Source organism: Tenebrio molitor, chromosome 1, assembly GCF_963966145.1.
Source record: "Tenebrio molitor chromosome 1, icTenMoli1.1, whole genome shotgun sequence".
In the NCBI taxonomy this organism is placed as follows: domain Eukaryota; kingdom Metazoa; phylum Arthropoda; class Insecta; order Coleoptera; family Tenebrionidae; genus Tenebrio; species Tenebrio molitor.
The window spans coordinates 44,034,355-44,059,924 of record NC_091046.1 but is presented as its reverse complement, the minus strand read 5'-3'; the positions used below and the strand labels follow the sequence as shown (position 1 = coordinate 44,059,924).

The 25,570-nt window shown below is 35.4% G+C and overlaps 1 protein-coding gene and 6 long non-coding RNA genes across 8 annotated transcripts in view; 1 reads left to right on the top strand and 6 right to left on the bottom strand.

The window, feature by feature from the left end:
• Lar (tyrosine-protein phosphatase Lar) overlaps window positions 1–25,570 on the top strand; it is a 424,567-nt gene that overhangs the window by 24,419 nt on the left and 374,578 nt on the right. The window lies entirely within an intron of this gene.
• LOC138141619 (uncharacterized) lies at window positions 141–11,764 on the bottom strand. 2 transcript variants are annotated; one of them, XR_011163213.1, is made up of 5 exons: window positions 11,705–11,764; window positions 892–1,243; window positions 599–827; window positions 280–538; window positions 141–221 (listed from the first exon to the last, which is right to left on the bottom strand). It is a non-coding gene; the product is annotated as an uncharacterized lncRNA (long non-coding RNA). The 2 variants fall into 2 exon arrangements; XR_011163212.1 differs by lacking the exon at window positions 11,705–11,764 and adding an exon at window positions 1,608–1,705.
• Window positions 4,194–5,064, bottom strand: LOC138141344 (uncharacterized). The gene is made up of 3 exons (XR_011163104.1): window positions 4,960–5,064; window positions 4,333–4,903; window positions 4,194–4,274 (listed from the first exon to the last, which is right to left on the bottom strand). It is a non-coding gene; the product is annotated as an uncharacterized lncRNA (long non-coding RNA).
• LOC138122729 (uncharacterized) lies at window positions 15,728–17,865 on the bottom strand. Its single transcript, XR_011156615.1, has 2 exons — window positions 17,728–17,865; window positions 15,728–15,781 (listed from the first exon to the last, which is right to left on the bottom strand). It is a non-coding gene; the product is annotated as an uncharacterized lncRNA (long non-coding RNA).
• On the bottom strand, window positions 18,140–18,670 carry LOC138122467 (uncharacterized). The gene is made up of 2 exons (XR_011156516.1): window positions 18,513–18,670; window positions 18,140–18,460 (listed from the first exon to the last, which is right to left on the bottom strand). It is a non-coding gene; the product is annotated as an uncharacterized lncRNA (long non-coding RNA).
• Window positions 20,146–21,251, bottom strand: LOC138133688 (uncharacterized). Its single transcript, XR_011160483.1, has 2 exons — window positions 20,751–21,251; window positions 20,146–20,484 (listed from the first exon to the last, which is right to left on the bottom strand). It is a non-coding gene; the product is annotated as an uncharacterized lncRNA (long non-coding RNA).
• LOC138140766 (uncharacterized) lies at window positions 22,150–22,702 on the bottom strand. The gene is made up of 2 exons (XR_011162739.1): window positions 22,551–22,702; window positions 22,150–22,420 (listed from the first exon to the last, which is right to left on the bottom strand). It is a non-coding gene; the product is annotated as an uncharacterized lncRNA (long non-coding RNA).

Below are 25,570 nucleotides of genomic sequence, written 5' to 3'. Positions count from 1 at the left end.
CTCAGATTAGAAGTCAAGGTGCGTGGTTGTTAAGTTATTGAACTTTTCGTTTCGATGATTGGGTCCTTCGAACCAACGTGTTTTGAAAAATACAATTTGTTCCGTTACAATCCGGAAACTTACAATAAAAACAAGGTGGAAATGTTTTATTAAATTTTATTGGTCACGATTGTAGTAATTCTACCACTGGAGAATTGCTTTCCTGCGATTGTTGATGTTTGCTGCAATAATACGTAGGTATGTTAGTAACTGCGTATTTGGTCTTAATGGCCCACTTACACTTGCGGATATTAATACCTCTGTGAATATGGGTATTGTGAATATGGATTTTGTGAGTATGGATTTTGTGAATATGGATTTTGTGGATATGGATTTTGTGAATATGGATATTGCGACTGTGAATATCCGGACTGTGAATATCCGCCATATCCGTTGTTGAATACTACTGGTGGTGGACCCTCTGTGGGCACAAGGATATCGGCAACGTTCTCTACAAAGTCTCTAAACACCGTACGTTTTTCTCTAGCATGGTCTTCAGCTGTAAACAAAATCTAGATAGAGAATCGCGTTTCGAAACTGTCTTGCCAAAACAAACTACCTTTAATATGACTGAAAACGAAGAGAAGAACAGCAATTGTCACTAGAGGTTTCATGGCGAACATCATTTTGACTGTCACGGAAGAAGATGTTCCACACTTTTATACTTCTTATCATACACGACGACACAGATATCCATCGCATGTACGGCAATTGTTTTCTTTAATGATCCAAATTTGTAATGGTCATCTTGGGACAATACTGGTTGGGTCTCCAATTTGAAGAGTACACTATTAATTTATTTTATTTTAATTGTTTTGGATTTGTGTCGAATTAACAATGACAGTATCTTACAGTGGTGTTCATTTTATTTCGTAAGTCAGTCGGAAATAACTGCTTTGATGTTTATTTGAAGTTTTTTTTGTGTAGCATCGAGTCGTCAACTGAAAGCAACAATTTAAAAAAATCCCCACAAAATCGTAGATACTGCTCATAAAAATGTGTAATAATGATTGTTTATTTATTTGCTTGGGCAATTTCATTTACACTTGTCGTACTAAGTTTTTCCAATAAACTTAAGAAAATACATATTTTCCGTTTCCATTGTTTTGAGGACGCAATGCAGATCTCCTTGATATTGAACGTTTGATCATTTCATTGCTGTAGTCTTCGGCATACTCGTCTGGCAGGAATTGGCAGGAGCATGCTAATCAAAGTCAGAAATTTTAAACGAGCCAAGAATTAAAACTAACTAGTTAATCTAAATGTACAACGTTGATGCAAATTGATGAATACAAGATGAAAGAATTTCCATATCATCGTGGATTTGACGGTCACTCACCTTTAATTAAAAATTATAAATGGTGATTAATTACTAGTTGCATACACGTTCATGTTTGTTTTGTTTTCTTTGTGAAACATATTGTTCTCATTAATTTGTAATAATTCGCGATCACGAATGTTACAGAAAATTCTTAATAACCTGACACACAGGTGGTGCTGATGAACAGACGGACATCAAATTTCGAAAAACAAAATTGCGAAAGAAGTGATTGATTAAAAAGTAATACCTGTCACTACACTCAATAGACCAAGAATCGTAATAACCGCAGTAATCTTCATGGTGATCACTAGAATGGAACTCTAATCGCTGCTGCTGTTTTATTTAGTTGTTATCAAGTTTTATGAAGTGATTTTTATTGATAATTTTTTTCACGACTAATGCTTTTTTTAATTTTCCAAACAATAGCATTTGAAAGTCCATAAATGTCTGGTTCTTTGACGTATGCGACCAAGTGCATCACGATTTTCCTGAGACAAAAATATCACTTTTTGACCATTAAGAACAGTTCATTTGGCTTTCCAATTGGTCTTTGCCCTCACAAATTGCGTCAATTGGGCTGCGAGACAATCTCAAGGTCTAAGACTGGTTCATTTGAAATTTGGGAGTGTCGGATATTTTGCGAAAAAAGAAGAGTTCGTGCAAGCGATGTACTTAGTTAAAAGAACGTTTTTACAAAATTGTACGTCATTCGCCATTTAAGACTCTTGTTCTGCGCCGTCCATTGCTCACGTTGCAATTTTTTTCTTGGCACTAACTACGTCCAAGATAGATAATCGCTTTTCCTATCTCCTTGCACAAATTACTATTTTCTACTTTTGTAACATAAAAAGCATTTTGTGAAACTAAAAGTAGTGTGACAGAGGAACTTTTTGCGAAACTGTTTTTTTTAAATCCGTATTAGGTACAGAGTGTCTATAAATGATTGTGGAAAAAAAAAACGGTACATCTTTCATTCCCCCCCGAAGGGGGGCGGGCTGCTGAGGCTTTCAGCCTTTTCAGCCACACTGACGGGAAGATTCGGGATGGGTACGGTGAGGATGGGTGCGGAAGGAAGGTGGTAGGTACTGAGAGGTTGATACTGACCCAGCATTCGCCTTATCTGTGATATGAGACATACCACGATGTGATGGTGTGGGGAAACCTCTGAAAAAAACCCACACCTGGTCAGGCGGCACCGGGGTTAGAACCCGGGACCTCCCGAATGTAAAGTGGCGCGCTAGGCGCTTGGCCACAGTACTCGGTTAAATGATTGTGGGATCGAAGTAGGCTTTGAAAGTGTGCCGACTCTTTGCAACCCCCGGAACACACTGGTTTTACTGGTTGCCTATTGCTTGGCTTGACAAAATTGATGCTTACAAAAAACAATTAAATAAAAATAAATTCATGAAATGCATTATTGATAAGTCTCAACACTCTCAACTAATTACGTATTTATTAAACACTTAAGAAGGTGAATAACATCAGTGATTCAGTTAAAAAAGTAACAATGAAAATTAAAGGAATGGTTCAAAGTGTGCTCCATTCTGCTCTGAATATCTTCTCTCTCTTGTTTTCAAAAATATTTTGTAACATCTGTTCGTTGATGTTACGACAACAGATGGTAATCTCTTCTATTAACTCATTTAAATTATTACTTTCTCATTTATTTCACATAGCTGAACACAGAAAATTTTAAGGGAGTTATGTCAGGTGAAAAGATTATTCTGAAACCAATTACAATAATGTATGCATTCAGGATCATTAAGGAGGAGCTTTTGTACAGTTTTTACTTTATATGGATGTAAATGCAAGTTCTCCTCTAACAATTTTGTGGCATGTACTGCAATTTGAAGAGACAGTCTAGTAAATTCTCGGATGGGCTTCTAAATGATCTCGTACATTTTCAACTACATCTTCCATTACCATGGGATGACCTGACGATTTTCCCTTTTCAACACTACTGGTAGTAACAAAATGATTAACAATTCGATGTATGTGAGCTGTGAGGGACTTTTCTAAAACATTTTGGTGCAGGTAGTTGGCTAAAAATTCTTCTTTGGAAGCTTGAACGCTCTATGTCCATTTGTCGTCTCTTTTAACACCATTGCGGTAATAAGACATTATAAGGAACTTATTTTGTTCAAGTGTGAAGACCATTTTAGCAATTACTTCTAAAATATTTGCGAAGTTATAAAATTATTCTGATTTTCAATATAAAAACAGATAAAGACGATACTTTTGTAACACCATCGGAAATTATCTAGCTTTGGAAGATGCTTTTCTTTTAAGAATAAATAGACCAGGAACGCAAGAAACAACAAAGCAGGACTTCGAAAGCGGAAATGAGGTTAAGTTGACTTTTTGTTGACATGTTGTGAATACGTGACTACTTGCAATTAATAGTAATGTAGTAATGGATGCGATCCTACATTCTTTTATAGACAGTCTGTACTTTGGTATTGCTGTAATAGCACGCTGGCCGGCGCAGATTGTTTCATAATTAGATTTTCGAGCTTGTATGAAAGTACATAATGCGACCAAAGTAGAAAAAATAGTATATTACACTCGTTTCATAAGACGCACTGTAACACTCGTACTATTGGAGCGCTCCTCACTGCGTTGGTCGTGCCCCAACCAACTCGTGTCACAATCAAGCATCTTATAAAACTCGTATAATAATATACTAATTGCGCCTCAGATTAGAAGTGAAGGTGCGTCGTTTTGAGGTTTCCGAAATTTTCGGTTCTATGATTGGTTCTTTCGAAACGACGTGTTTTGAAAACAACAATTTCTTCCTTTAGAATCCAGAAACATACAATAAAAACAAAGTAGAAATGTTTTATCAAATTTTATTGGTCACGACTGAAGTAATTCTATCACCCCAGACTTGTTTTCCTGCCATCGTTGATGTTTGCTGCAATAATACATAGGTATGTTAGTAACTGCATATTTGCTCTCGATGGTCCACTTACACATATGGAAATTAATATCTCTGTGAATATTGTGAATATATAGATTGTAGATATGAATTTGGTGAATATGAATTTGTTGGATATGGATTTTTAGGATATGGATCTGCTGAATATGGATTTGGTGATTGTGGGTTTTGTGGATATGAATTTTGTGTATATGAATCCGGGGAATATGAATTTAGCGAATATGGGTTTTGTGGATATGAATTTTCTGTATATGAATCCGGGGAATATGAATTTAGCGAATATGGATTTTGTGGATATGAATTTTGTGGATATTGATCTAGTGAATATGAATTTGGTGCATATGGATTTGGACGATATGAATTTTGTGGATATGGATCTGGTGAATATGAATTTAGTGGATATGGGTTTGGTGCATGTGGATTTTGTAGATATGGATTTTGTGGATGTGGATTTTGGGAAAATGGATATTGCGAATGTGGGTACGCTGACTGTGAATATTCGGCATATCCTTTGTTGAATACTACTGGTGGTGGCACAAGCATATCGGAAATGTTTTCTACAAAGCCTTTGAACACCGAACGTTTTTCTTTCGCATGGTCTTCAGCTGTGAAAAAAATCTAGATAGTGAATCACGTTTCGAAGCTGTCTTGCCAAAACTACCTTCAATATGATTGAAAATGAAGAAAAGAACAGCTATTGTCACTAGAGGTTTCATGGCGAACATCACTTTGACTGTCACCGAAGAAGATGTTCCAGACTTTTATACTTTTTATCGCGCAGGTACGGCCTTTTCAATTATTTTCTTTTATCATCCAAATTTGTAATGGTCATTCATCATGGGACAATGCTGGTTGGGTCTCCAATTTGAAAAGTACACTTTTCATTTATTTTCTTTTAATTGTTTCGGATTTGTGTCGAATTAACAATGACGGTATCTTACTGTGATGTTGATTTTATTTCGTAAGTCAGTCGGAAATAACTGCTTTGATGTTTATTTGAAGTTTTTTTGTACTTATTTTGTAGCATCGAGTCGTCAACTGGAAGCAATAATTAAAAAAAAAATTCGCTCAAAATCGTACTGCTCACAAAATTTTTTAGAACTTCAGAAACTGAAAAGGAGAAACAACATTATACATAAACTCGCAGGCACAAGTTGGGGACTAGATTTAGTGTATTCTAGGGCAGAATATTGTTGCCTTTTCTGGAAGAACAGTACACACGTGAACAAAATAGATGCTGAATTGAATACCACACTTCGAATAATAACGAATACTTTAAAATCTACTACAACACCATGGCTACATGTGTTAGCACACATTATGCCGTATAATATTAGAAGAAAATACATCGCAAAACGAATATAAATTTCAAAATTCACCGAATATGTACTCCATAGCACAAGACATGGCAAATTTACCACTCTATAGATTAAAACCACTTTGGAAAGAAGAAATTCTCATGTAACCATTTTCCAGATCTGATTATTGGAAAGCAACCTGGCAAGACGTAGATATTTTCAATAAAAATGTAATTGAGGATCCTACAAAACAAGTTCCGGGATTTGACCTAGCCAGGAAAATCTGGTGTAAATTAAATCGCTTTAGAACCGGCCATGGCAAATAATACACTAATGATATTTTAGCTATGTTCTCCAATTGGAACGATGCGGAGATCTCTTTGATATTAAACGTTTGATCATTTCATTGCTGTTGTCTTCGCCATCCTCGTCTGGCAGGACATGGCAGGAATATGCTAATCAAAGTCAGAAATTTGAAATGAGCCAAGAATTAAAACTAGTCGGTCTAAATGTAAAACGTGATGCAAATTGATGATATAAAATGAAAGAAGTTCCATATCATCGTGGATTTGAAGGTCACTCACCGTTAATTAAAAATTATAAATGGTCATTAATTACTAGTTGCACACACGTTCATCTGTGTTTTGTTTTCTTTGTGAAACATATTGTTCTCATTAATTTTTAATAATTCGCGATCACGAATGTTGCATAAAATTCTTAATAACCTGACACACAGGTGGTGATGATGAACAGACGGACATTAAATTTCGAAAAATAAAATTGCGAAAGAATTGATTGATTAAAAAATAATATACTGCACTCAATAAACCAAGAATCAAAATAACCGCAGTAATCTTCATGGTGATCATTAGAATGCAACTCTATTCTAACCGCTGCTGCTGTTTTATTTTTGTAAAATTTTTTAATCAATCAGTTCTTTCGCAATTTTTTTTCGATATTTGTTCGTCACCAGCACCTGTGTCACGTTGTTATACCGTATGTTTCAAAAAATTTCTGGTCAAGTAGGTCATGAAAAACAAAAAGAGAGAAAATAAGATTCAACCATGAATATTTTTTGTTCAGGAGTGAAAATCATTTTCATAAATAAAATTTTGCGAATAAAATTATTACGGCAATTATTGACGTTTCTGACAGTTCAATTATTATTTGACAAGCTAAGCCATACGTTTTTAATGCTTTTGTTTTTCAGAACCTACTTGACCAGACATTTTTTTAAACATACGGTAGTTATTTATACATTAAGGGCTGTTAAGAAGGCCATAACGAGCAATGGAGCTGTGCAGCGGTCGTTATGGCCCTTAACAGATCATGGTACGTACAACGTTTTTCGTTGTGCTAAATTATATTAAACATTATATTTACATTAAATAATTATTCAAAGATTCAGCATTTGAATGGAAAGAATTTGAAAATCATGGGAAGCGTTGTTACTTTGGCAAACCGTTGTTATTTTAGCAACGCATAAAATTTTGAAAAAATGCGGACTGTTAAAATTTGCGGGCGGTTAAAACCTTCTTAACAGTCCTGAGTGTTGCCAGGATGTTACTGATATCTTAACGGTTGGCGATTGCTGAACGTTATTCATACCTTAACAACACAGGATGACGAAATAGTAGTTTATTTAACCAGTTCGTGTATAAATTGGGCTTTTTTTTGGCACGAGTCTGCCAGTTTAAGACGCGAGTGAAACGAGCGTTATTAAGGCCCACGAGTGCCAAAAAAACCCCAATTTACACACGAACGGGTTGAATACAACGCTTTTTTGTTCGACGAGCCCCTTAAAGGCTCCAAATCGCTTAAAATCTTTAAAATTAGCATGACGTTTGGTTTTGACAAGTTGTGACATTTATTAAAATCCGTTCACGGAGGAGAAAATTCTCCAATTCTGACAGTGTCGAACAAAAAAAGAAAAACCTGTCACTCAATAGACCAAGAATCAAAACAACCGAAGTAATCAGTAATGGTGATCACTAGTTAGAATGGAACTCTGATAGCTGCTGCTGTTTTATTTAGTTGTTTTTTGAAGTGATTTTTATTGGTTATTTTTTCACGACTAATGCTTTTTTAAATTTGCCAAACAATAGCCATTTGAAAATGCAAGTCCCTAAATTTCTGCTTTTTTGACGTATGCGACCAAGTGCATCGCGACTTTACTGTGACGAAAATATCACTTTTTGCCCATTAAGAACGGTTCATTTGGCTTTCCAATTGGTCTTTGTTCTGAAAAACTGCGTCAAGACAATCTCAAGTTTTAAGATTTGTTCATTTCAAATTTGAGTCTAGGATATTTTGCGAAAAAAGAAGAGTTCATGGAAGCGATGTATTTAGTGAAAAGAACGTTTTTACAATTTTAAGTTTTATCGCCATTTACGACTCTTGTTCTGCGCTATCCAATGTTCAGGCTGCCATTTGTTTCTTGGCACTCACTAACTACGTCCAAGATGGATGAACCTTTTTTGAGATCATCAAAAGCTGATGCATCATAATGTTCACGAACGATAATTGATGATTCATCTCCGGTTTCAGGCACCATCTCTAGGTAGGGGTAGGAAAATAGTTCAGGGTCCCAAGGGGCTAGTTTTCGAAAATGCCCATTTCGGCAGGTACTCGACGCCTTTTCAATCTCGACTTCGCCTTCGTCTCGATTAAAAATCCCTCATCTCGTACGAAAAAAAATATCACTTTTTTTTTATCTCGCTGCACAAATAACTATTTTTGTTCGACACTGTCAGAATTTGAGAATTTTCTCCTGTCTGAGCGGATTTTGATAAATGTGACAACTTGTCAAAACGAAACGTCAAGCTAATTTTAGAGATTTTAAGCGATTTGGAGCCTTTAAGGGACTCGTCGAACAAAAAAATGTTGTATCCAACTCGTTCGTGTGTAAATTGGGCTTTTTATGGCATGAGTGGGCCAGTTTAAAACGCGAGTGAAACGAACTTTTTGTGAAACTGTTTTTGTTTTTTTTTTATACGTATTAGGTACGTTATTATTGCTAATACTCGTAGCACGCTGGCCGGCGTCAGGTATCTCTAGCGACCTCCTGTTAACAATTAAAACATTGATATTTGACATAAATTTCGCAGAAATGCCACCATAACGCATGCCACACAAAAGTCCCTAGATTATTTGATAATTAGATTTTTGAGTTTTTATGAAATCAAAACAGCCAAAGTAGAAAAAATAGTATATTACACTCGTTTTATAAGACGCACTGTGACATTCGTTCTGCTGGAGCACTCCTCACTGCGTTCCTCGTGTCCCAACCAACTCGTGTCACAATCAAGTGTCTTATAAAACTTGTATAATAATATACAATTGCGCCTTAGATTAGAAGTAAAGGTGCGTCGTTTTGAAGTTTCTGAAATTTTCGTTTCTATGATTGGTTCTTTCGTGTGTTTTGAAAAATACAATTTGTTCCTTTAGAAAACAGAAACTTACAATAAAACAAGGTGGAAATATTTTATCAAATTTTATTGATCACGATTGTAGTAATTCTATCACCCCAGAGTTGCTTTCCTGCCATCGCTGATGTTTGTTGCAGTAATACATAGGTATGTTAGTAACTGCATATTTGCACTCGATGGTCCACTTACACTTATGGAAATTAATATGTCTGTGAATATTGTGAATATGGAGATTGTGGATATGGATTTGGTGAATATGAATTTGGTGGATCTGGATTCGGTGGATATGCATTTTGTGGATATGAATTTTGTGGATATGCATTTTGTGGATATGGATCTGGTGAATATGAATTTGGGGGATATGAATTTTGTGGATATGGATCTGGTGAATATGATTCTGGCGGATATGGATTTGGTGGATATGAATTTTGTGGATATGCATTTTGTGGATATGGATCTGGTGCATATGAATTTGGTGGGTATGAATTTTGTGAATATGTATTCTGTGGATATGGATCTGATGAATATGAATTTGGTGGATATGTATTTTGTGGATATGAATTTTGTTGATATGGATCTGGTGAATATGAATTTAGTGGATATGGATTTTGTGAATATGGATCAGTTGAATATGGACTTGGTGGATATGGATTTTGTAGATATGAATTTTGTGAATATGGATATTGCGAATATGGGTATTGCGCATATGGGTATGCTGACTGTGAATATTCGCCATATCCGTTGTTGAATGCTACTGGTGGTGGACCCTCTGTAGGCACAAGCATATCGGCAATTCTCTCTACAATGTCACTAAACACCGAACGTTTTTCTCTCGCATGGTCTTCAGCTGTGAAGAAAATCTAGATAGAGAATCACGTTTCGAAACAGTCTTGCTTAAACTACCTTCAATATGATTGAAAATGAAGAAAAGAACAGCAATTGTCACTAGAGGTTTCATGACGAACATCATTTTGACTGTCACCGAAGAAGATGTTCCAGACTTTTATAGTACTTATCATACACGACGACACAGATATCTATCGTATATACGCCCTTTTCAATTGTTTTCTTTTATGATCCAAATTTGCAATGGTCATCTTGGGACAATACTGGTTGGGTCTTCAATTTGAAAAGTACACTTTTCGTTTATTTCTTTTTTATTGTTTTGGATTTGTGTCGAATTAACAATGACAGTCTTTTATACTGATGTTCATTTTATTTCGTAAGTCAGTCGGAAATAACTGCTTTGATATTTATTTAAGGTTTATTTTGTGCTCATTTTGTAGCATCGAGTCGACAACTGAAAGCAACAATTTAAAAAAATTCACACAAAATCGTACTGCTCACAAAAATATCTAATAATATTTTTTTATTTATTTGCTTGGGCAATTTCAATTACACTTGTCATAATAATTTTGTCCAATAATCTTAAGAAAATACCCATTTTCCGTTTCCACTCGAATTGTGACGAAATCTCTTTGATACTGAATGTTTGATCATTTCATTGCTGTAGTCTTCGGCATCCTCGTCTGGCAGGACATGGCAGGAACATGCTAATCAAAGTCAGACATTTTAAACGAGCCAAGAATTAAAACTAACTAATCAGTCTAAATGTACAACGTTGATGTAAATTGATGAATACAAGATTAAAGAATTTCCATATCATCGTGGAATTGAAGGTCACTCACCGTTAATTAAAAATGATAAATGGTCATTAATTACTGGTTGCACACACGTTCATGTGTGTTTTGTTTTGTTTGTGAAACATATTGTTCTCATTAATTTTTAATAATTCGTGATCACGAATAATAGTATATTATGATACAATTTTATAAGAAAGCCTTTAAAGCACGTGCGACGTGTTTAAGACCACGACGCCTAGCGGAGTGTTGTTAACGTCGCAAGTGCTTTAAAGGCCCTTAAACGTGTATCATACGCTATTTCTTATTATACCTGCACTAGAATCTGAAAATTATAACAAAAAAAGTAAATTGAAATACCTTTTCCGAAGTAATGTGTGTCATTAATCGTTGATATAGAAATGGTCAATTGTTGTTTCGTTGCTATTATAAATTGTGTATAAATGTCTATTTATCATTGTTGAAAATGTAGGTGAATTTGTTGTTACCGAAGCAACCCTTAAAGCTTTACCGTTTTAAGGGCCCTTTTTTGCACGCATTTTAGTGTCAAAAACAGGGATTATGATTCAGGTATAATAAAAAATTCTTTTTGTCATCCTGTGTTGTTAAGGTATGAATAACGTTCAACAGTTGACAACCGTTAAGATATCAATAACACCCTGGCAACACTCAGGGCTTCATTTTTAAAAAAATTTTCCTTTGCCAAAGTAACAACGGTTTGCCAAAGTGACAACGCTTCCCATGATTTTCAAATTCTTTCCGTTCAAATGCTGAATAATTATTTAATATAAAAATAATGTTTAAAGTGTTTTAGCACAACGAAAAACGTTGTACGCACCACGTTCTGTTAAGTGCCATAACGACCGATGGAGCATTAAGGCCCTTCTTCGTCGGGCCTCAAACATCTCCCTTGCTTGTTACGGCCTTTTTAACAGCCCTTAATACGTAAATAACTATAACAACCTGACATACAGGTGCTGGTGACGAACAAATATCGAAAAAAAAAATTGCGAAAGAACCGAATGATTAAAAAATAATACCTGTCACTGCACTCATAAGACCAAGAATCAAAATAACCGCAGTAATCTTCATGGTGATCACTAGAATGGAACTCTAATCGCTGCTGCTGTTTTATTTAGTTGTTATCAAGTTTTTTGAAGTGATTTTTATTGATTACTTTTTCACGAATAATGCTTTGTTTAATTAGGCAAACAATAGCCATTTCAAAATGCATGTCCATAAATTTCTGCTTTTTTGACGTATGCGACCAAGTGCATCGCGATTTTACTGTGACGAAAATATGACTTTTTGCCCATTAAGTACGGTTCATTTGGCTTTCCAATTGGTCTTTGCTCTGACAAACTACGGCAATTGCGCTGCGAGACAATCTCAAGGTCTAAGATTTGTTCATTTCAAATTTGAGTGTAGGATATTTTGGGAAAAAATAAGAGTTCATGAAAGCGATGTATTTAGTTAGAAGAACGTTTTTACAATTGTACGTTTTATCGTCATTTAAGACTCCTGTTCTGTGCTATCCATTGCTCACGTTGCCATTTTTTTCTTGGCACTCATTACATCCAAGATAGATGAACTTGCTTTGACAACAGGTGTCAGCAACAATTCATCAAAAGCTGTATCATAATGTTCACGAACAATAATTGATGATTCATCTCCGATTTCAGGCACCATCTTTTGTTAGGGGTAGGAAAATAATTCAGGGTCCCAGGAGGCTAGGAGTTCGAAATTGCCCATTTCGGCAGGTACTCCACGCGTATCCCTCAACTCATATGAAAAAAAAAACACTTTTTTATCTCCTTGCACAAATAACTATTTTCAACTTTGGTATCATAAAGAGCATTTAGTAGTGTCACAAAGGAACTCTTTGTGAAACTGGTTTTGTTTTTTTTTATACGTATTAGGTACGTTGGTATTGCTGAAATAGCACGCTGGCCGGTGGCCGGTATCTCTAGCGAGCCTCTGTTAACAATTAACACATTTGACATTTGACATACATATTTCACAAAAACGCCATCGTAACGCATGCCACACAAAAGTCCCTAGTTTATTTAATAATTTTAGATTTTTGATTTAATGCGACCAAAGTAGAAAAAATAGTATATTACACTCGTTTTATAAGACGCACTGTGAGACTCGTTCTGTTGGAGTACTCCAACTCGTGTCACAATCAAGCGTCTTATAAAACTCGTTTTGAAGTTTTTGAAATTTTCGTTACTCTAATAAATTGGTTCTTTCGAACCAACGTGTTTTGAAAAAACAATTTGTTCCTTTGGAATCCAGAAACTTGCAATAAAAACAAGGTAGAAATGTTTTATCAAATTTTATTGGTCACGATGGTAGTAATTCTATCACTCCAGGCTTGCTTTCCTGCTATTGTTGATGTTTGCCGCAATAATACATAGGTATTTTAGTATTTGGTTTCGATGGTTCTCACACTTATGGAAATTAATATCTCTGTGAATATTGTGAATATGGGTATTGTGAATGTGAAGATTGTGGATATGGATATGAAAAATCACAGTAAAAACGTTCCGAATCGGAATTTCGTCGTCGAACTTGCTCATTTCGGATTAAAATTAGGCAACAATTTCAGAAGTCGCCAACTTTCCTCTAAATTGAATTTGGTGGATATGGATTTTGTGGATTTGGATCTGGTAAATATGAATTTGGTGGATAGTGTCTTTGAGAGAATTCGGTAACGAAGAAACAAAAAAAAAAAACAGGAAATCTTCACAACCGCACTGTCTTCAGTTTTTTTTTGTCTGTTGGGCGCTATTGAAGATTTACCCTCCTCCAGAAGGGGTTTTTGGTGGTTGGTTGTGATTATCCGTCCTCGGTCTCCACCAGGTAGGCGTAACCGATGCGGAAGACGACCTGGTGTTCTGGAGCTTGACGAACACCAGGTTCTGGGGGTCGTCGTTGACGTATTTGAGGGGCTGTATCATGTTGTGGTTACGGCGAACGCCACAGTTGAGGCTGGACCTGGTGTTTTTGGTTGTGATGAGCACCAGGTCCTGCGGGTCGTGGTTGACGTTGTTGAACAGCTGAGTCCTGTTGTGGCAGCAGCAGTCGGCGCTGATGTGGACTTTCTGCATCAGGAGGTTGTTCTCGTGGTGGCTTTTGTTGTGCACCGGGTGTTGTTGAGAGTCGTGGTTGACACGGTTGGCGGTCTGCTCGGTGAGGTCGCGTGGAGATCACAGCAACGACTTTCGGGAGTTGGCCCGGAACGGGACCTGGTTCAGATGGGAGAGCGACCGAAAGCGCGAGTTTCCCTTGCCGAGGCGGGTGTTTCTCCGCGGTCGGTTCGGCGGCTGGAAGTTGAAGATCGTCGTCGAGTTGATAAGGTTCTCGGTCGCCGATGGGTTCGATGTCAACTTGGCCAGCGTGTTCGTCGTCTCGAACAGTTTGAAGGTCGGGTTCTCGGTCCTCGGTGGGTTCTTGAGAGTGGTGCAGGTCTCCAGTCTTTTGAGCAGGAAATTCCTCTGCTGCGTCGCCAGTTGTTATATCATTGGCAGCATCTTTTTCGTCAAGGTAAGCTCCACCTGGAGTTTGGCGATCAGCTGGTCCTTGGGCTCGTTCTGGGACGGGATCTGGTGAATGTTTGGTCGCTTATGGTGGCCCTGGTTCGGCCCACCGGCGAACGGCACCACGTCAGCGGCGTGGCGTGGTTGCGGTGGTTCTTGAAGATGACTTGGATCGAGTACCAGGAAACAGCACGTGGCAATGAACTTCTCCTCCGTGATGTTGGGGAAGATTTGTTTTGTGATACGTCTTTTTCTTGAAAGAAAGCTGTCGGTTGACTCACCGACGGCTTGCCTGGTTCCGTAGTACTGCGCGTGGAGCTCGATCACGATTTCGGGATGGATTTTGTGGATATGAATTTTGTGGATATTTTAATGGTCCGAATAGGTTCGATAAATTCAGACTTTTGAACTGAATTAATGAATTTGATGTTAGCAGGTTTCAAATTGAGAGAACCAGCAAATTAATGTTCATTGGGTTAATTGACTTTTTTTAGCATTCTCAAATTTGTGTCATATTTGTAATTGAAGGTCAAGAACTGCAAATTAGAAACAGAACGCTTTACCGTAGAAAATAACTAAAATCCTTTGCATTTGTAGTTAGAGAAGTAACAAAGCAAAGTAGACAAGGAGTAGATAGAAAACACAGAAAAGAGGGTAACGGTAAGGCTAGCTAGTCGTAGATGGATCTGATGAATATGAATCTGGTGGATATGGATTTTGTGGATATGGATCTAGTGAATATTAATTTGGTGCATATGGATTTGGATGATATGGATTTTGTGGATATGGATCTGGTGAATATGAATTTGGTGGATATGGATTTTGTGGATCTGGATTTTGTGAATATGGATATGCTGACTGTGAATATTCGCCATATTCTTTGTGGTAGACCCTCTGTGGGGACAAGCATATCGGCAATATTCTCTACAAAGTCTCTAAATACCGTACGTTTTTCTCTCGCATGGTCTTCAGCTGTGAAGAAAATCTAGACAGAGAATCGCGTTTCAAAACTGTCTTGCCAAAACAAACTACCTTCAATATGATTGAAAATGAAGATAAGAACAGCTATTTTCACTAGAGGTTTCATGGCGAAGATCATTTTGACTGTCACCGAAGAAGATGTTTCTGACTTTTATAGTTCTTATCATACACGACTACACAGATATCTATCGCACGTACGGCCTTTTCAGTTGTTTTCTTTTATGATCCGAATTTGTAATGGTCATTCATCTTGGGACAATACTGGTTGGGTCTCCAATTTGAAAACTACACTTTTCATTTACATATTTTCTTTTAATTGTTTTGGATTTGGGTCGAATTAACAATGACAGTATCTTACAGTGATATTCATTTTATTTCGTAAGTCAGTCGGAAATAACTAAATACTTTGATGTTTATTTGAAGTTTTTGTGCTCACGAAAAATTAACCATCACGAGTACACTTCTCATATAATGTTGTTCCCAAATACCAATCGCAATTGTAGGCATCTGTAGATCTCTTTGATCTTGAACGTTTGATCATTTCATTGCTGTTGTCTTCGGCATCCTCGTCTGGCAGGGCATGGCAGGAACATGCTAATCAAAGTCAGAAATTTTAAACGGGCCAAGAATTAAAACTAGTCAGCCTAAATGTACAACGTGATGCAAATTGATGAATAATACAAAATGAAAGAATTTCCATATCATGGTGGAATTGAAGGTCACTCAACTTTACTTAAAATTATAAATGGTCATTAATTACTAGTTGCACACACGTTCATGCGTGTTTTGTTTTCTTTGTGAAACATATTGTTCTTATTAATTTTTAATAATTCTAGATTACAATTGTTGCATAATAGTAATTTATTATACGAGTTTTATAAGACACCATTTTGTCGCGCGTTTTTTAGAGCACGAGGAGCGCAGCGACGAGTGCTATAAAGCAAACAAGTGCGATAAAACGAGTGTAATACAATATTTTTTTTATTTTACCCCTTTTTTAAATTTTAAATTCAAAAAAGTTCAAAACACAATGCTAGGGAAATTATATTTGGCAAATATAAAGGGTTGGTAACGCTGGTAACTAGACGAACAAATTTTGAATTTAAAGTGTCGTGAAATGCAGTGATCACATATCAACTACTACTCACTGTGAGTCACTGCCAACATTCAAAGTTTAAGTAAATGTTCCTGAAACGCGTATCGAAAAGAAGTCCATTTCGAAACCCGTTTGAGTGTTAGACTGACCGTGTTAAAGGTGCAAAATAGAAAAAATTCTTTTCGTCATCCTGTGTTGTTAAGGTATGAATAACGTTCAACAATTTAGATGTCACTTGTCACTAACACCCTGGCAACACTTAGGGCTGTTAGGGAGGTTTCAACCGCCCGCAAATTTTAACAACCTTCATTTTTTCAGAGTAACAACGCTTTGCCAAAGTGACAACGCTTCCCATGATTTTCAAATTCTTTCCATTCAAATAAATTAATTTGAATACCTAATTATTTAATATACAGGGTCGCTACAAAGTATGGCAACAGTTAAATATCTCATGAATGGTTTCTCGGAAATCCTTGACATTTGGTAAGGAGTTGAGAGCATTTAAATTATATTCTTTCCAATTTTTTTCAGTTTTATACCTTCATTTGTTTTCGAGATAGAAGGCTAATTTGTATTTTGTTAAATGGCAACAGGGGTTAATTTTATGATTTTTGAAAAGAGGTTTTTTTCTGAATTTAACGATGTATCACATGAAAATGAAAAACGGTCATTATGTGATACAGTGTTGAATTAAAAAAACACTCTTTATCATGAAATTAACCCCTGTTGCCATTTAAAAAAAATCAAGTTAGCTGTGTATCTCGAAAACAAATGAAGGTATTAAACTCAAAAAAAATTATAAATTATAGAATTTAAATGCCCTTAACTCCGTAGCAAATTTCAAAGAATTTCAACAAACGGTTTGGGTTTAATAAAAAGAGCCTCAAACGGTTACGGTAGCTACGTTTATTTATTTTTGAATTAAATTTATTTTTTTTTTTTAGGGTTATGTAAACTAATTATTACATGTGATACATCGTTGAATTCAGAAAAAAAAATCTCTTTTAAAAAATCATAAAATTAACCCCTGTTGCCATTTAAAAAATTCTAGTTAGCTTTGTATCTCGAAAACAAATGATCGTATAAAACTGAAAAAATTGCAAAGAATAGAATTTAAATGCTCTTAACTCCATACCAAATCTCAAGGATTTCCAAGAAACCATTCTCGAGATATTTAACTGTTGCCATACTTTGTAGCGACCCTGTATAATGTTTAAATTAATTTAGCACGACGAAAAACGTTGTACGTTCCACGTTCTGTTAAGGGCCATAACGACCGCTGGAGCATTAAGGCCCTCCTTCGTCAGACCTCATACAGCTCGCTTGCTCATTATGGCCTTCTTAACATCACTTAACTATAACAACCTGACATACAGGTGCTGGTGACGAACAAATATCGAAAAAAAAAAAAATTCGAAAGAACTGATTGATTAAAAAATAATACCTGTCACTGCACTCAATATACCAAGAATCAAAATAACCGCAGTAATCTTCATGGTGATCACTAGAATGGAACTCTAATCACTGCTGCTGTTTTATTTAGTTGTTATCAAGTTTTATGAAGTGATTTTTATTGATTACTTTTTCGCAACTAATGCTTTTTTTGATTTGCCAAACAATAGCCATTTGAAAATAAGTCCATAAATTTCTGTTTTTTTTTTGACGTATGCGACCAAGTGCATCGCGATTTTACTGTGACGAAAATATGACTTTTTGCCCATTAAGTACGGTTCATTTGGCTTTCCAATTGGTCTTTGCTCTAACAAACTGCGTCAATTGCACTGCGAGACAATCTCAAGGTCTAAGATTTGTTAATTTCAAATTTGAGTGTCGGATATTTTGCGAAAAAAGAAGAGTTCATGCCAGCGATGTATTTACTTAAAAGAACGTTTTTACAATTTTACGTTTTATCGCCATTTAAGACTCTTGTTCTGCGCCATCCATTGCTCACGTTGCCATTTGTCTCTTGGCACTCACTACGTCCAAGATGGATGAACCTTCTTTGAGATCGTCAGGTGTCAGCAACCATTCATCAAAAGCTGATGCATCATAATGTTCACGAACGATTATTGATGATTCATCTCCGGTTTCAGGCACCATCTCTAGGTAGGGGTAGGAAAATAGTTGAGGGTCCCAGGTAGCTAGTTGTTCGAAAATGCCCATTTGGGCACGTACAGCTGAAGAAAAATATATTTTATAGGATTGTGTAAATGGAACGTAAACACTTACCACCAATGGCGCAAATGAAGAACAATAGGCTTACAAATGACAGCTGCATGTTGTATGAATACCTTCCACGATTCGTCGTCCTTTAAATATATTTCTTTTTGAATTCGTGTTTCACGAAAATTACATATTTTTTTATCGGTGACTCCTGCTTTCACGACTAATATCTGCAGAAATTTCGTTTTAGTAGTACATTGTCGTGACTTAAAATTTTATGTACGTTTCATGTACTCACTTAACTTAATTCAGTGGATTGAGATTTTAAGTGCGTCAGGACGAAGAAATCGTTTGGCAAGTTTAGGTTGCTAAAAACTATTTGATATAAAACTATATGACAATGGAGGAAAGTGTATCATTTCTCTCAAAATCAGAGCACCGGAGAAAGCACGCATGCCGTTACGAAGGTTACGTTTGTTTTATGCTCCCTAGCTGTGTCTCGTTTTTAGGATTTTTTTATGAATCAATTTCGGTGGTGATCCTGAGAGAAACGCTTTCAAAGATATCGTCGAAGATCAACAAATGGATGCCGGAATGAAGTGCCAAAAAAAAATTGCGATGTATGTCATTTTGGGTAATAATAATGGTCTGTCATTGCGTTGTCAAATTAATATCTAAAATCTCCGGGTGTACATCTTTCTAATTTTAATTTTTAAAAGTTAATTAACGCTAAATAGAAAAATGTTGGCCGCAATACTTACAAAATGATATTGCATAAATAATTGGTTTGAAGGTGTTGCAGGCAGAATTATTAAAACGTAACAGTAAAGGCAGAAATGTGTCGAAATTCACGTAAAAGGAATTTTACAATTATTATGTTTCCAGTAAATCACAATTCCAATGTACAGTTGTGCAGACTTCCCAGAATTGAATAGTATATTATGTTATTAGGAGCAAAAATGAACTTTCATGTGCTCAGGCTGGTATTTTGGCTGCCGAACGAAGCGAGCTATTTAGTTTACTTTATCTGACGCTCGTCAGCGGAGATAATAACTTTATCTGCCGCTCGTCAACTCGTCAGATGCCACGGCAATGAATTGCTATATTGGCATTATCAATTCAGCATTATAATGTCATTTTTTACTGACGTTTGAGAAAAAATATATTTCCTCCAAGGTAATAGTATATTATGTTATGAGGAGCAAAAATGAAGTTTTATGTGCTGCGGCTGGTAGATTGGCTGCCGAACGCAGTGAGGTAAACAAACCAGCCAAAGCACATAAAACCATTTTTGCTCCGAATAACATATACTATTTTTTCTTCAAACCCTCATAACAAATTATTTAAGACATGTTAAGAAACCAGGCAGGAATTTCAAATGATTTAGCTAGTTTACTTTACAGCCGCTCATCAGCGGAGATAATAACTTCACGGACGCTGGTCACCTCGTTAGATGCCATGACAATGAAGTGACACGTTAGCATTATCAATGCAGCAGTGCAATGTCATATTTTACGGAAGTTTGAAGAAAAAAAAATTTTTTCTCCCACAGAGATTGCATAAAAGAAGTGCGAGTAATGTAGATTATGATTGTATGATAGGTGGAAAAATATTTTTTCGTTTGAGGGGTTAACCTTTGGGTCACAATTTTAAATACTTAAAATATCTGAAAAATATCAGGTGGATATAAATGAAGATAAAGGTATTTGCTGTAACTTTATTGAATTGTAATGAAAATTTATGAGGCTATTAAAATACACACTTTTGCCGAACAATAGACATTTAAAAATAATATCTGTACAATTCAGCCACACATCAATATTTTATAAACACAAAATAATGACTTCGACATAAAGCATGTTAAAGATCCTGAGGAATTTGAAGCTATGAATTTGCTTGAAATTTTCAAAACTGTCTGAATTGGAACATGGTGTTGAGGTCCTTCTTCAAAAGCCAAATTTTTCTGTTGGTTTGGCTTTGGCGCCGATGTAAAGAATAGGGTCCATGAGGAAGTGATGCTTCTTCGAGGCCACGTAGACTAAAACAATTCAATATGTTATTTAGTAAAGACGAAAACCATTTTTTTTTTCGTCCCGAGAATGTTGTCTAGACATTTATGAACGTCCGTTAATTAAAAATAAACGAGCGCGAAGCAGCGTACGATTTTAATTTGATTTTAATTACATATTTGGACGCTTCACAAATCCGTTTTGAGCGACGAATGATAATACTACTTTTAATTCATTTGTCGTATTTAAAATCTGACAATTTGTGCAATCATAAAAAATGGGACTGTTTACTTACTTGCGACAACGAGACAAAAATAGAGGAGTCGGTGAAACTGCATGATGTATGACCACGACGCATTTGCGTTTGGTACTTTTAAATTTCTAGAAGAGTGAATCATTGTGACTCAAGGCACGTTGCAAATTCTTGCGAAATTCTATTGTGTTAGTCAGTTAAGTGAGTAATTTGGAATGTTTTAAAACATTGCAAAATGTGTGGTTACGACAGCTTTGTGCTCCTAAAGTGTCCAAAGCTATTATTTTTATTTTTTACAAAACTTTTTTTTCAGTCACTTATAGAAGTAGAAATATTGCAGCCGTGAAAATTAGTGGATTGTCTGGCTTTCTGGAAATTCGTTTTTTCGACTAGTTGTGTTAGAACATATTTCGACAAAACGAAGAGAAGTCATCATCCGTTTTTGTTTTGAAACGCTTTGATGTTGCGTTGTGGCTACTATTCATATAAAATGTCAATTTTCTTGCAGCTGGTAATGACACCCTGCTACAAGCTTGTTACACAATTTATATTCATAGATTAACTGTTTTGGGTTACATTTTAAATGAAAACAGTATAACATAGTAACTATACATATTGTATGTATTCTGAATGCCTGAAATTTAAATTTAGAGAGAGAATGTAAAGGTTCTACATAAATAAGTTCTAAAGTTCTGTTATAAATTATGTTAATAATATAACACAAAAATTAATAAATATTTAGAGCTCTCCGTTGCTATGAGAAATCTTTGGTGTTTAGAAAAAATTTCGATTTTACCACTTGTAATTTCAGCAACGGAAATAGTACCACAATCTCTTTTTAAAAATTTAAAAATTCTGGATTTAGATAACACATTGGTAGTTGAAATTCAAAAAGGTATATTATTATACTCATGTCACATCGTGAGGAAGTTCCTTAACATTGACACAGACCATAATACACAACAAAGTCAAAATGCGGAGGCGAGACGCCGGTAATTATGTTGATTAGCACTGCACTATTACTTGATAGTAATATCCGTAATAGTGTATGTACTCCGGCAAAATTGCCGTGCCGCCGGGTGGAGGTGTGATACGAAAATTACATTTACTCACAACTAAATTTATTTAAAACACTAAAATGTTTTCATAATTTATGGACACATAGGTAGATCATTTTTTTTGTGTATATTTTAAATTACTTATAATTCATTTTTGTTTTTGTCAAAATTTTGAGTTATAATTAACGGAAGTAGTATCAAGAAATACAAAAAAAGTCCTGAAGTCTGATTTTTTTTTTTTTTAATTAGAATTGTGCAAGCTTTCCATAAATACTGCAAGAGACTAATTTCTTCCAAACAATATCTTTGTATAGCTTAGGTATTGCGAAGACCCTCTTCGCTAGTAGCTTCTTAGCATTTCATTGAAACATGTTTTGCCTAAATTTGCTTGATATAAAGTTTATTAGATAGAGCAAACACAAACATCATGGAAAACTAAATTGATAAAATTTTATGTGCAAGTGCTTGAAACATTTTGATCTCTTCTCTGGATCGTCTTGGCCTTCCAATAATCATAAGCAAATCTTACGAATATATCAAATGGATGTTCACCTTCAAGGTATCTCACGTTTCGGGTCAAATGGGTCTGCGAATTGTCTGAAGGTCCTGGATCTTCATCCATACGTTGGCGCCATTTCGGCCCGTGAGGTATTCCTGCGTAAATATTTGGTTAGTGCTTATTTCAAGAAACTGTTTGATATGATCACAAGATGGATCACGGGTTTATCTTTCTTTGATATGGCAAAAATGGAAATTAGGCAGCACCAGAAAATTAAGTAAATACCTGCAAGAACACAAACAACAACGCCGGAAACAATTAAAGCGATTGTTAGAAATCGCATTTTCATGGAAATGTAATTCTACAAACACTAATCGGCTTTTATGTAATCTTTGGTAGAGCAACAACAACAATAATTGTTATTTCAACAAACTAATTAATTGCAGTAAATTTGTTAAATAATTTTGCCGATTAATTTTACGAGTGTGTTTCCACATGTTTTTCAATAATTCTTATTTACGCAACAAGTGGGATATGATAGTCATTATTTATGCATAAAGCAGTATTTTTTTCATGAATGGACAACCTCATGACTGAACAAAAGACACTTCATGCACGAGTTTCACACAATATTTTTTATGCAATTAGAGAAACAATCAACATTAAAATACAAGTATAAAATTTGACGTTTCTAAAGAGAAGATCGCGTGAATTCCATTTATCGTTTTCGATGCGCTGTTACGATTCGGCTGCTTCGATACAGCCTTCTAGTTTTTCTCGCTGTTACTATTAACAGATGGTTTATGCAAATAGTGAAATATAGTACAGTTTTTTTCAGGAATGGTAGAAAAACATTATCGCATGCGCGTGAAGGTTGCACAATGAGGCTGTTGATCGAGTTTGTCTAATGATTACAATATAGTGTCCCACGTGGTACTACGTACAAAATTTTATCTACGACTGTTCAGAATGTTAAATCAAATGCCTTTACGAACGCTACGTCAACTGTCGTGTAAGATGTGCAATTGTGCAACGTCATATAGAAATGAGTCTTTGTATTCTGTAGCTCTCTAACGTCTACAAGATGAGCCAAAATAGCTTCAACAAAAAAAAATGGTTTTATAAGGGCATTGGAGCACTCGTCCCATAGAAAACTCCACAACGGCTCGTTTTCTACATCTGGAACTCGTGCGCCAAATCAACCCTTATACAACTTGTTCTTTAATATACTATGTATTAGATTTTTTTCTAATTTTGTTTTCAAGATTGTTTTTAGAACTCCGATTAGAGCGCTTCAAAACAGCATTGTCATTGTTTAATTAATTATTATTGTAGCAATGATAATCATCGTTTGAATTTAACCGTCGTATTTAATTATGACAAGAAATTGCGCGCACTGACTAAATATTGCGTGACCAAGCGCAAAAATTAAAATAATGACCGAACAATTATTGCAATAATTGTATTTTGTATTTTTAGAATTATGCGTCAGTCATTTCGTTATTAAATTGGATAAGTAGGAAGAGGCTGCTTTTTGGTGTTACAGCAGAGTTTCAAAACTTTCTTTTTTATTTAATGTGTAATACATAAATACATTTGAACAATATAAAATACATGCGCCATAAAATGTACTGTATGGTGTTATAATATTTTTTCTACTAGAGTTTGGAAAACTAACATATTTGAATACTAATTTGAGTTAGGAAAAGGGGAATGTTTCTTAACAAGTGCGGAAATAATATTTCAACAGTTCAATTTTGATCGTTTCCTGAGATACGTTACTTGAAATCTGTCAAAGATAACCTCAAAATTTCCAACTAATTAATGCTTTTTTTAAGACTTTCCTTAAAGTAACACGAAAAACGTTGTTTAATATTCGTGCGCTGTTACTTTTCAGGTATTTGGCCTATTTTGCATATTCTTCAAAATCAAATGATTCACTATAGCAGACATTTCAATAGAATTTCCGTAAATTTATTCGAGTGAACACCATAAATGCCTTCACAAGCTTTGTTTTTTTTTGTTTCTCTCTAGTAAACAGAACAATTTAGATTCCACTTTTTGATTTAGAATATAATATATAGAAAATTGGAAAGATCCAAATTTAATTTATTTTCCCAAACTCCAGTAGAAAAAATCATGTGTGCAATACACGGCACGGTGTGCAGTCTCACGCCTAATACGGAAAAAAATTACATTTCCTAACGTATTGAACAAATAGCCATTAAAAGTTTATTCATTAAATTACCAAAGTTAATTTTGTAGAAATTTTTTTTACATTTTTTGCACCCGTGAAGAGAGCACTAGTTTTCCGAATGATTCGCGATTGGTGAATCCTCAGTAACCTTTGCAAGAGACCTATGACGAATTTCGTGGCTACAACTTAAATATCTCTCCACAAGTTTATCACAATCTCTCCATAAAATGTTCTTATTTTCATTAACTGCAGATTTCTTGTGAATTCTAAAATTTTTTATTACATCTTCGATCAAAAACTATCTATAGTGTGTTTTTTTTAAGAACGAAGTAGGTGGCATCAGCATCGGCCGCCCCATTTACACAATACAATTCTTAGAATTGTGTAAAATTGGTTGCCTATAGTAGAGGGGTAATTTTAAAAACGAAGAAAATTTCAATGTTATTTGTTTTTTGGCATTTTATTATAAATTATGGTCTACAAATTCAATTGAGAACAAGAACAACATTCGATGAATCTTACGTTTACTTGAAAATAAAACAAGAACATAATAAAGGACTCTTAAATTTTCTTTTGGAATATCTACATAATAAACTAAACAACAACCTAATCCTTTGTTACAAATGCAGTGAAAACTTGCATTCATTAGAAGTGGTCGAAGATAATAATCCACAACTTATTCAGTGGAAAAATACACCATCAAGTTGAATTACCTGCGTAATCAGTAAGGACATCGTTCTCGATCGAAACATCTCCTGTTTCTATTCTAATTCCCACTCAAAATCATCTGATTCGTCACTCGAGCCTGTGTTGACGGTGAATTCCAATTCCATTTCGTCTGCAATATTATCTAATTGATACATGTCCTCTTCTTGAAGAAATATCTACATGACCTATGCAATTTTGCCACTTTTGGGCTGTTACCTACCTCTGCCAAACCTTCATCAAAAAGTATTTTGCGATTCTTTTTCCTTGGTGGCGATTTCACTGCATGAGTTTCATCCATTTCCTTAATGGTTTGCCAAACTAATGTCAGACCAATTCCCGCTGCTTCAGACACCCTTTTTATCATTTCTGTTTTGGAGAGCGCTTCAGTCTGCTCTCTAAA